The sequence below is a fragment of the Patagioenas fasciata genome, chromosome 9, assembly GCF_037038585.1.
Source record: "Patagioenas fasciata isolate bPatFas1 chromosome 9, bPatFas1.hap1, whole genome shotgun sequence".
In the NCBI taxonomy this organism is placed as follows: Eukaryota; Metazoa; Chordata; class Aves; order Columbiformes; family Columbidae; genus Patagioenas; species Patagioenas fasciata.
Genome location: NC_092528.1, coordinates 24725528 through 24739783, shown reverse-complemented (window position 1 = coordinate 24739783; position 14256 = coordinate 24725528). Strand labels below are relative to the sequence as shown.

General features: G+C 40.1%; 1 protein-coding gene across 4 annotated transcripts in view; it reads left to right on the top strand.

The window, feature by feature from the left end:
• OSTN (osteocrin) overlaps window positions 1-14256 on the top strand; it is a 101032-nt gene that overhangs the window by 77899 nt on the left and 8877 nt on the right. Inside the window, exon 1 of one of the 4 annotated variants that reach the window (XM_071812647.1) lies at window positions 9022-9074. The exons of the other annotated variants lie outside the window; for them this stretch is intronic. The gene's annotated coding sequence lies outside the window, so the exon portion shown is untranslated. Of the gene's footprint in view, window positions 1-9021; window positions 9075-14256 lie in introns of those variants that run through there. 4 annotated transcript variants of the gene reach the window in all.

Below are 14256 nucleotides of genomic sequence, written 5' to 3'. Positions count from 1 at the left end.
CAGTAGCCCAGTTCCACATCCTTTCCCATCTGGTCCCTGGAGTTGTGTGTTTAGTGGCAATGTGCTTGATTTGGGGCTGCAAGATGGGGCTTAGAGTGCTTAGTCAGTATTATCTGCTCTGTTTCATTCCACTGGTTGTTTGGTTTTAAATATATTTTGGATGCCTAATAATTCCAATAAGAAATTTCTAGAAGAACATCAGAAAAGCTATCCACAGTATTTAAATCACTATGTTAATGCGACTGAGCTCATGCGGCAAAGAGATTGCAAATCATTTTCAGATGCCGTCAGCATTATTTTTTGCGCTTGTCTATGTCCTCCGGTGACCATTGCTTGGAGAGCCATGTACACACTCGAAGGATTTGCTCTGAGGGGAGGGCTCAAATATCAAAGTGGAAAGAAAGCATTCAAACCTAAAGCTGACCAGAAAGCCCAGCACATCATTTTCAGAAGCAGAACATTATTGTTACTCTGCTGACAAACTTCTTTTGAGGGCAGCAGCACAGTCCAGCACCATTTTAGATTTGTCTTGAAGCCGCACGTAACCAAAATAAATATATGGTTACATAAGAAACTATATTATGTTCTCGCTCCTGAGTTCCAAGTCTAATTGTAAAGTAAGCACAAATCCCATATGTCTGCCCTTACAGAGGTAGAGGGCCAAGCTCCTCCCACATGTGGTCCAGTTGATTCGCACCTGGGATAAACAGGCCAGCAAAGTGTAAGGAAGGTGGTTTTGTCCCTTCTTCTAAGGTCCTGGTGTAAGATGTGGTGGCCCTTTGCAGTGGTGGACACAAGCGGATAGGTAGGGAGAGGTATTGAGCAGCCCCATCTCAGAGAGTGCCATACGTGGGTTTGGGACACAACCCAGCTTGGTGTGAGTAACTGAAGCCCAGAGGATTACATTGCTCGCATGAATCAATAATGACTTTTACAGTTTCATTAGTGTGCCAACAGCAATGCCTATAGTTATAGTGACTTAATGCTGTGCATGATAGAAGCCTGCTTCCTACTGCATATGACCAGGGATAGAGTTATATGGAGAAGCTGTGACAAACCTGCACTTTTACAGCTAGGCTTTGAAATTTGGCAGGGGATAATTGTACTGCTTTGCCCCTGAAGGTGTTGTGAAAATATATGAATCATTGTTTATTTTCAAATTGCTTGGACACTATAACTTCAAATGGGATGGAAAAAAAAACATGAAGGAATCCAGTTTGCTTCAGAGCAGAGATCCTCATGAAAATGCTCATGAAAGACAAACCTTGACCTGCAGAGAGGAAGGATCCGGCCATGCATCTGGTGTGGTACAGAGAAGGACAGAGAAACACACAGCAAGGACAAGCAGGCAGTGTTAGCACCTTGATTTTTCTGAAGTTGGTAGTGTCTCAGCTTCAATCAAGCACAAATTGTTCAGTTCCATGTAGAAGGGACTAGATAATGTTCACTGTCCTGTGCCTATGGGAACAAAATCAGAGGTTTCTCCTGGCATCTTGGCTGGGCTAGGATACAGCAGCCAGGGGCAAAAGCAGCTGGTAAGATCAAAAGACATTTTCCATGTCATTATATTCTGAAGAGGACTTTGTAGCCTCTGGCTATAGGATACTGTACAGTGCTCAGTATTCTGTCCCAGTTTCTGGACCTGTAGTGTAGCAGAATAATGTGTGTGTGTATGTGTATGTAAGCCCCTGAAGAAAGGACACTGAAGCAGAGAAAAGTAAATTAAATAATATCTGAGGCAGCAGGACAGTGAGTGCTACGAAAGCCCACGTGGAAGTGAATGTTGTCAATATGAGTGGCATCACCTTGTCAGAGGATGATAAGATAGTTACCTATGAAGAACAAATAAAAATTACACCTACCTTAGACCACCGAAGTTTGAAATCTCTATGCAAAGGAAGCCAGTAGTATCAACACTGTGGACAGTAAGTCCCAGAAAGCTGAATCCAGTAAAAGTACAAGAGGAAATTCATCTAAACCTCAGTTGGGGTTGGTTTGTTTGTTGTTGTTTGTTGGGGGTTTTTGGTTTTGTTTGTTTGTTTTAACCATGGCCGTGGCTGGACAATGAACAGGCTGCCTAGAGAGGTTGTGTCGTCTCCATCCTTGGAGGTATTCAAAACTTGACCAGGCAGTTTCCAGAGGTCCATTCCAACCCATATTGTGCTGCAATTCTATGACAAAATACAGCTCTCCTGAATCCCAGGGTAATGTTTGCAATGAAATGGTTACTGGGATACTGGATACCTGCTCTTTTTTGATTAAAAGTTGCCAAAAGAAATGTATGTTCAGGCATGTGCTGCACATGTGCAGATGGTCTGTGCCTATGTGTGGATAGCTGGAGAATCCCTCTATAACAGGCAAGCCAGTGCATCCTGCCAGCCTGCCAGAAGAAAATGTGAAAAATTACTGAATTCCACCTAGACAGAATTTCCAGCTGGAAAAAAAGAGGATGTGTCTGGGGAAACCTGGCCATGAGCAATTCCTGCCTCCATGATCTTGCGCTAAGTCTCTGCACAGAACAGTTTCTCCTTAAATAAATACTCACCTACTCAAACCAGGTCTTTGCACACCAAAACAGTATATTCATAATTTGATTATATGGTGGGTTACTTGCTATTCATCACTCTTTACGTTCTTCCATTTAAAACTTCTTGGCTACTCCAGTCAAGGGAAAGAAATGAGAATATGTAGTTGTGTTTGTACATAAAGGCTTGCTGCTTTTGTCACACCAACACATCCAACCTGTGTGGACACTGTTAACTCATGCAGTTGTGCCACTGGTTTCATTTATACACGTTGCTTGTGAAAAATAAGCTGTAACAAAAGAGAGTTTCATCTGGGTGTTATTTTTACTGCTTTTTATTATAGATGTGCCATATAGTTATATATCTATCTGTCTATCTGTAGCACCATGTCTACAAAATATATGAATGCAAAATGCTGCAAGTTGGGTGACCTCCCAGGGAAGAGAGGGAAGGGATAATCGAGGAGCTGGCAATCAGCGCTTAGTAATTTGTTCACGTAACGGTAAATGGATCTACTCTGATCAGCAAATACCTTCCTCCTGCTGCATATAGAACTGCTTCGTCTGTCAGATAACTCATTTCCAACAAACCCACATCAGCTCTAACCGCGATACGGCCACCTCTAGAGGGCGGTGATTGACTGATTAATGTTTGTGCTGTAATTGAAGATGATTACTGGCTTATCCTAGATTAATCCAGTTGCGATGCTGCAGCTGTTTAGCAAATTACAGTTTCACTATAGAAAGGTGCAGCGTCTGACAAGGAAAGGTCTCTGTCTAGTCGAAGTGATAGAGGAAATGTGGCCAAGTAATGCAGCAGAATTTGGCCCAAACATTAGGATGAGTTTACAAACTGCCATCAGATCTTTAATTCTTAAAAAATACCAGACCTCCACTTCTAGAACAGCATTTGTTTGTGCTGTCCCTTGCAGGAACCAATACATAAGAACATTTAAACCAGAGCAAAACACAGAATGAAATCAAATCAGTCAGCATCATTTGCCCTGAACTCCCAGGTTTACAGTCAGAGCTCTCTCTGGCTGGCTCCCAGCACAGAATGGTCCTACTGTGCAGACACCATCCCAGGGATGGGCTTACGAGGAATGGGAGCACAGTACCTGCCTTATTAACATCATTTGAGGCAGGAATTGCTTCCAGGGAGAAACAGCTGCCCAGCCCCAGCTTTCATATGGCTTCATCTTCCTTTACCTGCATGTCAGGTAAGAAACTAGTGGCAGCATTTCCTGCAGCATCCTGTGTTGTTCTGACCGGTCCCTGTGTGGCCCTGCCCAGCTCCCACACCACTTGTTTCTGTCTGAAGAATATCACTCACCTTCCCTTTTTCCTCCAGACCATTGCCATCCTTTTGCTGCTTAGCTACTTTAATTCTGCTGTATCCTTTCTTCTGCTGTCAATGAATCGAACTCCACTTTACTTCCTAGCTCTGCACACAAAATGGTGACCAGTTGTATGAAAAAGCAGTGTGAGGCCGGGACAGAGTTTCAGACAGACATATTTTTGATTCTCATGAGCATGTCTTTGAATTAAAGCTGCTGTTGTGCACCCAGTGCTTTGCCACGTTGTCACATTTGTAATTGGTTCTGGAGCTGAAGTGTGTCCTCCGTAGCCAAGATGCGCTTTGCTACTCAGTGCTTTGTTTACCATGCCACAAGGTTCATGGGTGAAAAAGACTTTATTTCAGTGACAGGTGACATCGGCGCACATCTTTAACAAAGGAGGCAGTGTAAAAACAAACAAACCCAAAAAAACCCCACCGAAACAGAACATCATCACCCCTCCCTTTCTTCCCTCTTAGCACAGAAAGATAGGGCTCGTTCTCAGTTTGTCATCTTTATATTTAGCATGGACTCCACTATCATAGCTAGAGGGGATGGAAACACAGTATAGTAATTTTCATTTCTGTGTTGCCAGTTTGAATTAGGACCAGGCTGATCCTGGCCTAGAATTATTACTATTTACTTGGTTCTTTGTGACCTCTTCATATGGTTTTGTTGCCTATGGGCCACTGTGTCCATTGCACAAAAGGCCCTGTCACTCTGGGCCATCTTCATGGCCATCTTGGGCTGGGAGCCAATGGCATGGACACAAAAGATAAACTGTCTTTTTTATTTCCAAAAAATCCTTCTGCATCATAGAATAATGGTTACAGAAAAAACTTGCATTTCAGTAAACTGCCCTTGTTTGGGATTTGTTCTTTGTAACTGTATTTTAGTGGATTCTTAGGTGTCACGACCCATCACAAGGACTTAATTTTCTAAAAGTACATATATAGAAACTGCTAGTAGGAAGCCTGACATTCCTGAAGAATGTTACAGTCTTCAGTTTTATATGCTGCCTTCACTTTGTGGGTTTTGCTTCTCAAAATCTATCTAGCTGCAAGGAGTCATCTTAAATGGAAGTGACACAGCAAAAGCTGCTTTGATAGCTTGCAGATTTAGAACTAGCTGCCTTAACATAGTTATTCCTTCCAAGGTAGAATGTATCTTTAATTGGAAAACATGCATACACGTTGTTAATGCAGTCTCTTTACCATAGTTCTGTCTTGGCAGTGAGTCATCTGCTCTCTGACTCTGCATATCTACATGAAAATAGGTAGAATTTAGCTTGGTTTCTGAAATTCCCTCTTATATATTGACTGAAAAATCCATGGTGATTATTTTAAAATGTTTTCCCTTATCTAGACAAGATATGAACATAAGTGCAACAAAAGTAGTGTTGGATGTTCTCCCTGAAGTGGTGATGTGGTTATAAAATGCTGGGTATTGATTAATCTGGTGGAATGCTAATCCACTTTCAGACAGTTGTCAGAATTGGGCCAGTTTCATCAGAACAGTTTATTGGCTCAAGAAATAAAAATAGATTTAAGGCATCTTAATTTGGAATTGTTGTTTATCTTAGAGCCATATGAATCAGTATCAGCTGAGCACCTGACTTGTGGAGATCAACTCTTCATAAAAAAGAATTACAACTTTCATTTGAAAATAAAATGTTCTTGGAGGATTTCTTAGAATTTTGAGGCAAAACTTTCAAAACTGGAAAAAAATCTCTACTTTTTCTAACTTCAAAGTTGTCTTTATTTTCCATACTGAACGCAGAAGTAGATTGTTTCTAATGACACAGTCACTGTTCAGTGGAACTGTGAACAGTCCTAGCAATCAGAATGTATGGAGTCATATGCCTCTACTCCATGCCAGCTCCATCAGAAATTCCTGAGGACAGGTCTACTGCTTTGGCCATAATGCCTTCTGGACCCCGCACTACCCATGTTGATTTATAAATGACAAGTGTGTGATCTTGTGTGAGGAATCCATGGTCAATGGAAAGGGTGACATAATTTGTAGAGGTTGAAGGTAGAGTTCACATGGGACAACTCAATGACAGAAGGAGGAGACTCCCATGACTTTGACCACGGTGATTTTAACAGTACTGCTGTATGTTTTAGTGGGAGAAGAAAAAGACTAGAAGTACAATACAGCAAAACTAGAAAGTGTGTGTATTCACATGTCATTGTTAAGATTTCAAATACAGGGTCTGACAAACCCAAATTTAGTTTCCACAGGCAAGGCTGATGAAGAGCAAGATTGCCAAACAAGTACACAGGTCAACCCTTGCTAACTCCTGCTTTCTGAATAAAAACAAGTCTACTGAAGGAATTAAGGAAAATATTGAGCCAGCTCAATTTGAAAACTACTGTTGAAAGAATTACAGAAATTACTTGCAGAAGGGAAGCAAGTTTGTCTTTGTCTTGGATGGTACCAAAAAGAGCTTCATGCCTTGTGGCCTTACTTCCTCCAATTTCCTTTTTTTTTTTTTGTCTTCATAGTTGAGAAAATCACATTATGTTTGTTTATTCATTTATGGTTAAGACAAAAAGCATTCCTTCCAAACTCTTGGTTGGCCCAAACTGAATTATACTGTAAGAATAATTAAACCACAGTAGTGTTGACGTCTGTTCCTTGAGCACTCTGCCAGCTATGTAACCACCATATACCTTTCTCATTAACCTAGGAATCCTCCTTATCAGCCTTCTCTATGTGTCAAAAAGGTATCTGCAAGTTGTTGCTAAGTCTAAGTCAATTTAGAGCAGGAAATCAAATGTTAACACTCCAACACTGTAGTCTTTGTTTGTGCTCATTTGTTTGTTTGGGGCTTGTTTGGTTTTTGTGGGTGTATTTTGCTTGGTTTGGTTTTTTGTTTGTGTTTTTTTGTTGTTGTTTGTCAGAAAGAAACACTGTGTTCTGGTAACATATGTACTATTGTAAGGTCAGTAGCAGCACATGAAGATGGTTAATTATTCAGCTCTGAGTCTTTCACACCTCTCAGTCAGACATGATGCCAATTGTGTGTATCAGTATCCATTTCTGAAATCTTTTAGATTGTATGCTTTTGTAGGAAGAGCACAGAGATAAATGCATTTTAAAATAGAAAAAGCAGGTAATACTTCTCTAAAAGGAAAAGCCACAACCTCACAGTAGGTCCAGGTAGTACAAAAGTGGCTAGAGTTTTGTTATAGGATCACTGATCAGTGGAAAGCCTAAAACCAAATTCTAGTACCAGGTCTTAGACATCCTCTTGGAGTCAAAGGCAAACCAGCACTGGGTTTGCTGTTGTCAGCCATGCATGGCAGCCCATGCCTCCTGCCAGTCTCATCAACACCAACTGTGGTAACAGAATGAAGCCCCACAGAGATCCTGCTGAAAGAGCTTGAAATAGGACCTAGAAAAACTCCTGAGAGGAATAAATGCCTGCAAGTGCTTCCTTGTGTCTTTCCAATAGAAAAAAAAATGAGACAGAAACAAAACTAAGTTGCCAGGACTGCAACAGCTGGTCAGCAACACCTCATGGTCATATGCAGCAAAGGTACTCCATAAATCTAATAATATCTTGTGGTTAGCTCATGGCTATATTTTTTTTTCTTGAGATCCTGCTCAGATGTTTTATGCACATCAGTCAAGTATTGATGTGTCCTCGGACCTACAGCAACAAGCCATTTAAACGTAGGTAGCACTATATAACGGCACACAATCCAGTGACAGCGTTTTTAGCTGTGTTTCAGCAGCCTGGTCTTATTTGGCTGTGTCCTTTTGATTCTGCTCTGGTATGCCCAGAGCCCATTTGGATCATCTCTGTTCTGTTATCCCCTGCAGTGGAAAGCAGACCCAGCCTGTCTGCTCCAGCCTGGCGCTGGTGTGGGTGCTCACATGGCTGATGTGTATTTCTGCAGCGCTGCACTAGGCCATACTCACATATCTGCCTGTGCTGGAGATGCTGTAGAAACACCTGCTTCGCCTCTCCTTGTGGAGCTGAACATTGTGTCACGCTTGTGATGAAAACCAGCCTCTCATTCCCCATTTACTTGTTTTTCCCCTTATACCTCAGTCAGGGAGAGCAGCAAAAACATGCTGTGCAATGAACTCTCCTGTTTGGCACTTCATGCAGCTCTGCAAACTTCTGTGGCCATCTTCACTTGGGAAAAGAGCTGTGTTACAATATGATTAAACTCTTGTCTTTTTCTAATCACTCTGATCAAGACAGATGATGAAATCAAAAGTCTTTGCTCCCTGGCTGGCAATTTTTTCCCACCTATTGTAAAGCTGCATTTGAAATTTCCTTTTATTGCCTGTTGCTTGTAGGAAGAGCTTTCCGCTAGCCATAGTAAAAACTATTTTGAAAGTACTGTGTTTATCTGTTTAGAGAATAAAGTCATTATGAATTAACTGTTCAGGAGTATGCACTGGTTGGAGTTTTAGACCCAAAACCAGGTCTACAATTGGTGTGTGGATCAATTGAAAACTGATATTTAAAAAGGGGGCAAAGGAGGAGATAGACTTTTTCTAGTGAGGCAAACAGGGGAAGAAATAGGTCCTTTAGTACTGCCTGGGGAAGGCAGGCAGCTTCAAAGCTCACGCTTTACCATCATCTCAATAGCTGAAATAAAGTGTCTGAAAGGCTTAAGTTCTTGTGACTTGCTTTACAAAACACACTCCTTTTCTAATGCTTATTTTACAATAGTGTTGATCTACTAAAAATGCACTAATTTCTTCCCGAGGTAAATGCAGTCCTTCTGAAGTTATTTCTGTTGTCTCTAAGAAACAGTTCTTAACAAAATAAATCAGGACATCAGGTTTCTCTATTGCAATTTGTGAAAGTGAGAGGTTAGAGGAATAGTGATGCTGCTGAAAATCTTTCCACTCCTATGGCTGGCTGGCTGATTCTCTGAAAGAAAAACCAACTCAACAACAAAAACCCTAGACCTTTAATTATAACCTAATCATTTTGATCACAGCAATAAATATAACAGAAGTGAGGCAAGAATGTGTGTGAGAGTGAGAGACAGAGAAAGGTTTAGGGCAAGGATCAGTGGAAAATCTTTAGAAATGATGTAAGAGAAAGCAAAGGCAGGGATTGGAGTTTGTAGCCTACAGCAGAGAGTATAAAAACTCTGAAAGAAAGCTGAACATTAGGGATAAGTTAGGGGGAAGAACATAGCAGGACCATTAAGGTTGGAATTGCTTATATTCAATGCAAGGTAAGATGAGTGAGGACAGACATGGGCTGGGGATGTTTTCTGTGTCTTCTGCTTTGTTTACAGCAGCTTTCTTCCCTTCTGTGCTTTCTTTTAATTTGTTTTTCAATCTTTTTGTGTTAACAGGCATGCACGAGGTATACACATGCCCATGTCTGATGGGAAAAAACAGCTTATTTTTCCAGTCTGAGATTCAAATTAAGATGCTTATCACCTAGAATTTTTGGTACTAAAACTGAACTAATAATATTCAGTAGAAACTTATTTCCTTCAGTTAACCAGCCAATATTTAAACAAGATGTGTGATGCATTTTACAACAGTGACTAGTTACTTTCATGCTTTTTCAGTGCTTTGCTGCCTGTTTATGTTGTTATGGATTTTCAACTGTATGTTATTATCAAATGTATATTGTTTCTTAAAATAAGCTGAAGAGCTATGACAGAATAGTTGCTTTGCTTTACTAAATGTCATCTGTGGTAGACAAGTTTGCTGCATGTGATATATTGTAAAACAGAAAATAAATTATTTAAGGACATTCTTTAATTTATGGATCTGCAAAAAAGTTTTATTATATCCCGTAATAGATAGATGTGGATCCAGATTCTGCCACATTCCTGCAATAATAGAATAAGCCTGCAAAAACATTCCTACACTAACAGAGCAATTATCATTATCCAGTGATCTGACTCCTTCAGCTTTGTACCACTATAAATGAAGACAGACTCTGATTCAGTGATAGTCATTGTAATTTCTCCATTCTGAGTTCAAAACTATTTCACTGGGTTTTTTGCCTCCCGGACTGGAGTTGTACAAGTGAGTACATGTGAATAACCTTTGGTTTAGATGTCCAGAGGCTATAGTGAAGTTCAGAATCCACTAATTTTTGAAGCGCAAGCACTTATTGCCTTCAGCTTTATTTCCATGGCTTTTCAATTAGGAATGACCATCCTCTCATGAGGAGTGCAGAGCTGAAAGCCGAGGAGCTGTGGGGAAGTTTTGTGCCCCTGCCCACTGATTCACTTGGGAAGCCTGGGACAAACTATTACATTATTCTGGCTCTGCTCGCCTGTATTGAAAAGGCACCTCAGCCTACTTTTCTTGTATAATATTTTGAATATAATGAGGAACAACAGGGGGAAAAAAAAAAGGCAAATCTATGGTGTAAATGATGGGAAAACTGCAAAATATATCTGACTGGAGCACTGGAGTTCTATATTTATAAGTACCGACCACAGTGATTTCAGCAGCTTACAGCTTCATTTCCACTCTTTGAATGAATAACAAATGTATGTCTCTGGGCTTCTTAAACAGCAAAGTAAAATATTTGAACCATATAACAGTTGTAAGAGCTCTCTACATTGACCCTGGCAAGATTGCAAGTGATTGCAGCTTTCCTTTTCTTCTCAGTCAACCCTGAGAAACAGATTACTGTCTAATTGCCATTTGCAATGCGTCTTCACCAAGGCTTTTCTTCTTCAAGTAATATCCTTGACCAGAACCTTTAAGTGTTTATCCAGCAAATCAGCATCAGTGTTTGATTCTCATTAAGAAATTCCAGTGCCATTCTTCTCTCTTAAAAGCTTATCTTGAAGGCATATCTTGAAGGATACTTTTACTAGACTTTAAAAGATCTATGTTTTTATATTAGTAACATATTCTGATAAGATACTCTTCATATGAGGTATGAAGAACTTCCATTTATCACTCCAATGCTGTGGAGATGACTTTTGTAATACAGAAAAGCACAATGTATTTCTTCATTTTTATTGACAGAAAGGTTTCTTATTTTTACTTTAAATGCTGAAGATGGCACTCTAACAATGAATAGTTTTTACTGCTCATGCTAAAGGTGAAGGAGGAAAGTTGAATGTAAAGTTGTTAGAAACGTTAAGAAAAGTTGGCATGTTCAGTCAGTACACATGTAAATAGTGTACGGTTGAGAGTTTGTTGGCAATAAGAATAGTCTGATGTTTTGTTTTTCATTGTGCATACCAGGAATACTGCAGCTCACTCGATTATCTTATTTAAGAAAGGTGAAATAGAATCTTTCCATGAAGAGATATTTTCTGCATATCATTCTTCTTCTTTAATATTTCCTAGGCTTCTAGGTGGGTTTTATCACTTATCTTTGTGTCTCCTCATTCATTGTATGACTCTCCTCCTTCAATTCTGTGATTCATGGTCTCCCACATTTATGGTGTTGCTGTGAGTTTGGGTTTTTTAATTTCTAAAATCTGGTGCTAAAAATGAATTTATTGCACATTGTTTAGCCAGTTTTGCTAGATGTCCAACTTGTCTGCTTGTGCCTGTTAAGCAACTGTACCCCAGTAGGGCTGGGCTAATTTGTACAGTTTCTCTAATAAGGATGGGAACTAGAGTGCCACATTTTCATCCTTTCTCCATATGAGCTGTGTGATTTGTGTGTTGCTCCCACAAACGTTGTGCTTTCCATAGGCAGGGTTGATGCAGAGTCTAGTCAAGCCCTGCAGGGACTAAGCCATTGCTGAATCTGTTTTATCTAAGCACAGATGGTACAAACAGTTGTATACTTGAGCATCCTCTGGCCACATCTGCGACAACCAAAACTGCAGCTATCAAGAGCTGAGTCAGCATTAACAATAGATAAAGGCAAAGGTAACGATCACGGTGAAATGAAAACATTTCCTTACACTGGAAATCATGTTGTTATAGTGAAAGCAATTATTGAAATGAAGTCTTTGAAAAGCAATAACCAATCAACCTGAGAAACCTTTAAGATGTTCTTCATTTTCAGAAAGAAGAACATCTTTAGCCTTGAAATAATGTCAGATAAAATGTTTAATCTGGGACACAGAAATACCTAAGCATTATCTCAAAATCACTACTCTTACATCTCTTGCTCAAGTTCATGAATTTTAAATTCTCTCTGGTTACATCAGATAAAACCTACCTGTGTCTATTTATCTACATAGTTGGGAAACTGAAAATAGAGGGAAATCTACATTGTAGAAGTTGACAGTGTCTGTACCATATGTCTAATAAAATGTGTGGCACTGCTTAAAGGTCTAAACCTACTCCAGAAAACACATTCTTAGTAATGTAAAGTGCCTGGTACTGATGGCTTACACTTCATTTTGCCACAAAGTCTCATGCTTCAGTGTCTTGCTTCAGTATCTTTTTAGAAATCAGTATGTAAGAAGTGCTCTGTATCTCATCTGTGGGATGAGAACAAAAACAACACTCTAACCTATTTTTGGACTGTGCTTTTTTTTTTTCTGAGGGTGGGATTTGTTTTGATTTTTTTCTCCATTTTCTTTGATATTTACATGGCTAGGAGATTACACTTCAGATATATACAGTCCCTTAGGAGTTTCTCAAATCACTAGCATTGCTGGGATGGGCATATATTTGGCTTTGTGGCAATGAATATGCTCAGAGGGTCCATCCTACAACTTATAAAAGTAGAGCAAATTTCTTTCAGTAGGAACAGAGTTATTCTCAGGGCTTGACACAAGTTATTTATGAGTTGTTCCCTTTGTAAGAGACTCATCCATCATAATTTGATTGACCAGAAGGTAGATTCCCATCAGGTATCCAATCCAAAGCTAATGAGGCCAATGTTAGGAGCCAGTGGTACATTTGACTAAGATAGGCAGCAGCAGTTAATTTTCTATTTTGTGGCACTGAAGCAGCAACAAAATACATCAGTAACTGGCTTGCAGGCACAGCCATGATTTCCCCCAGCTGGCTGGAATCTGCATGCTATGAGAGATGCTTGTGGCTAGCAGGTGATGGAGGCTTGCCAGCTCCATCCCAGTGCTCATACTGGAGTCCCAATGGGCACTGCCCAGAGCCTCCCAGTTCCTGTGGGACAGTCGTGCCTTGGCTCTGCATCAGATCAGCTTGGGAGCATCCAGTACAAAACCTCGCTGGCTTCTGGGCTCAACAACAATGTCCTCATTGGAAGAGCAAAGCTGTCACTTGCAGGTGAGCTCCATCATGTCCCCTGTTGGGGTTACAACAAGCAGCAGAGTCATCAATACATAGTGGCAGCCGCAGTGAAATATTACAGTGCAAGGCATGATGTCTTGCCTCAGTTCTCTTACTAACAGGCCAGCAAGAAAAATAAAGCTCTTGTGATTTATACTTGTGGAGTAATCTCCGCAGCAATGTGAAATATGATAGTTCAAATGGATAAGAACAATGACAGCTGTTACCGTTTTTGACAGGCAATGGGTTTGGAGCTTGGTGATGAATTGCGTGCCGTCTGGGGTTTGTTCAGCCCACTTATCTTCAGGATGTCATTTTGTTTTTTGTTTTTTTGTTTTTTTTTTTTTTTTTTGAAAGAAAAACATCTTTTAAGTCCTTTGGTTTGATGTCGGAGACTTAACAGTTTCTGTTTGGTAAAGAATTTTGCTTTTTTTGTGATCTTTTCTTGGAAAATGGCTCTGCACTGATTCCTAAGAAAAAGTTTTGAATGTTTATCTTGCTTTGATAAGGTAGAATAATGTTCTCTTTTTTATCTTTAATTTTATTTTAATTGGAGCTGCAACAAAGATACCTAATTATATGAGGAATTTTAATCCTGACACATTTGAAGCTAAAATATCACTAAAACACGTAAATATGTCTGAATTTCAGACTTGTGATTATACTTAGTGAAGGGTAAACTATATTTTATGTTAGATTAGACCAGACCCTGAGATATGAAATACATGGAATTATACCCCAGTCCTTTGACCTGTCTCTGTGAAATTGGTGGTAAAGAGTTTTCCAGAAGAAGGATGGAAATTCAATACCAGTGGGTGTGCATCTTGCAAAGGTCCCTGTGTTTGTCAGAGCTTTGGTTGTTCCCCTTCAGTAACAAATACTGTCCAGGCTCACTTTAGGCCTCTCTTGGAACAGGTCAAGGTGAAATACGGGTGGGGTGAAGAAATAACCCATGCACGGCTGGGAAAGGCCCTTTTGGCAGGAGGGCTCTGCTTACCCAGTTGCAACAGATGAGCTCAAGGGAAAAAAAGCAACAGCTGCTTTTAACAGATAAGATTCTATGACATGGCTGAAGGTGGAAAGCTAAGTCTCAGACTGGCAGAAGACAGTGGGATTTTAATTATGTTTACATAATCCTCATTGCACCCTTGGTTTTGCAAATGGTTTTCTAGAGCTAAACTGCTCTGCTGGAACAAACCTGCATCTTTCACCTTG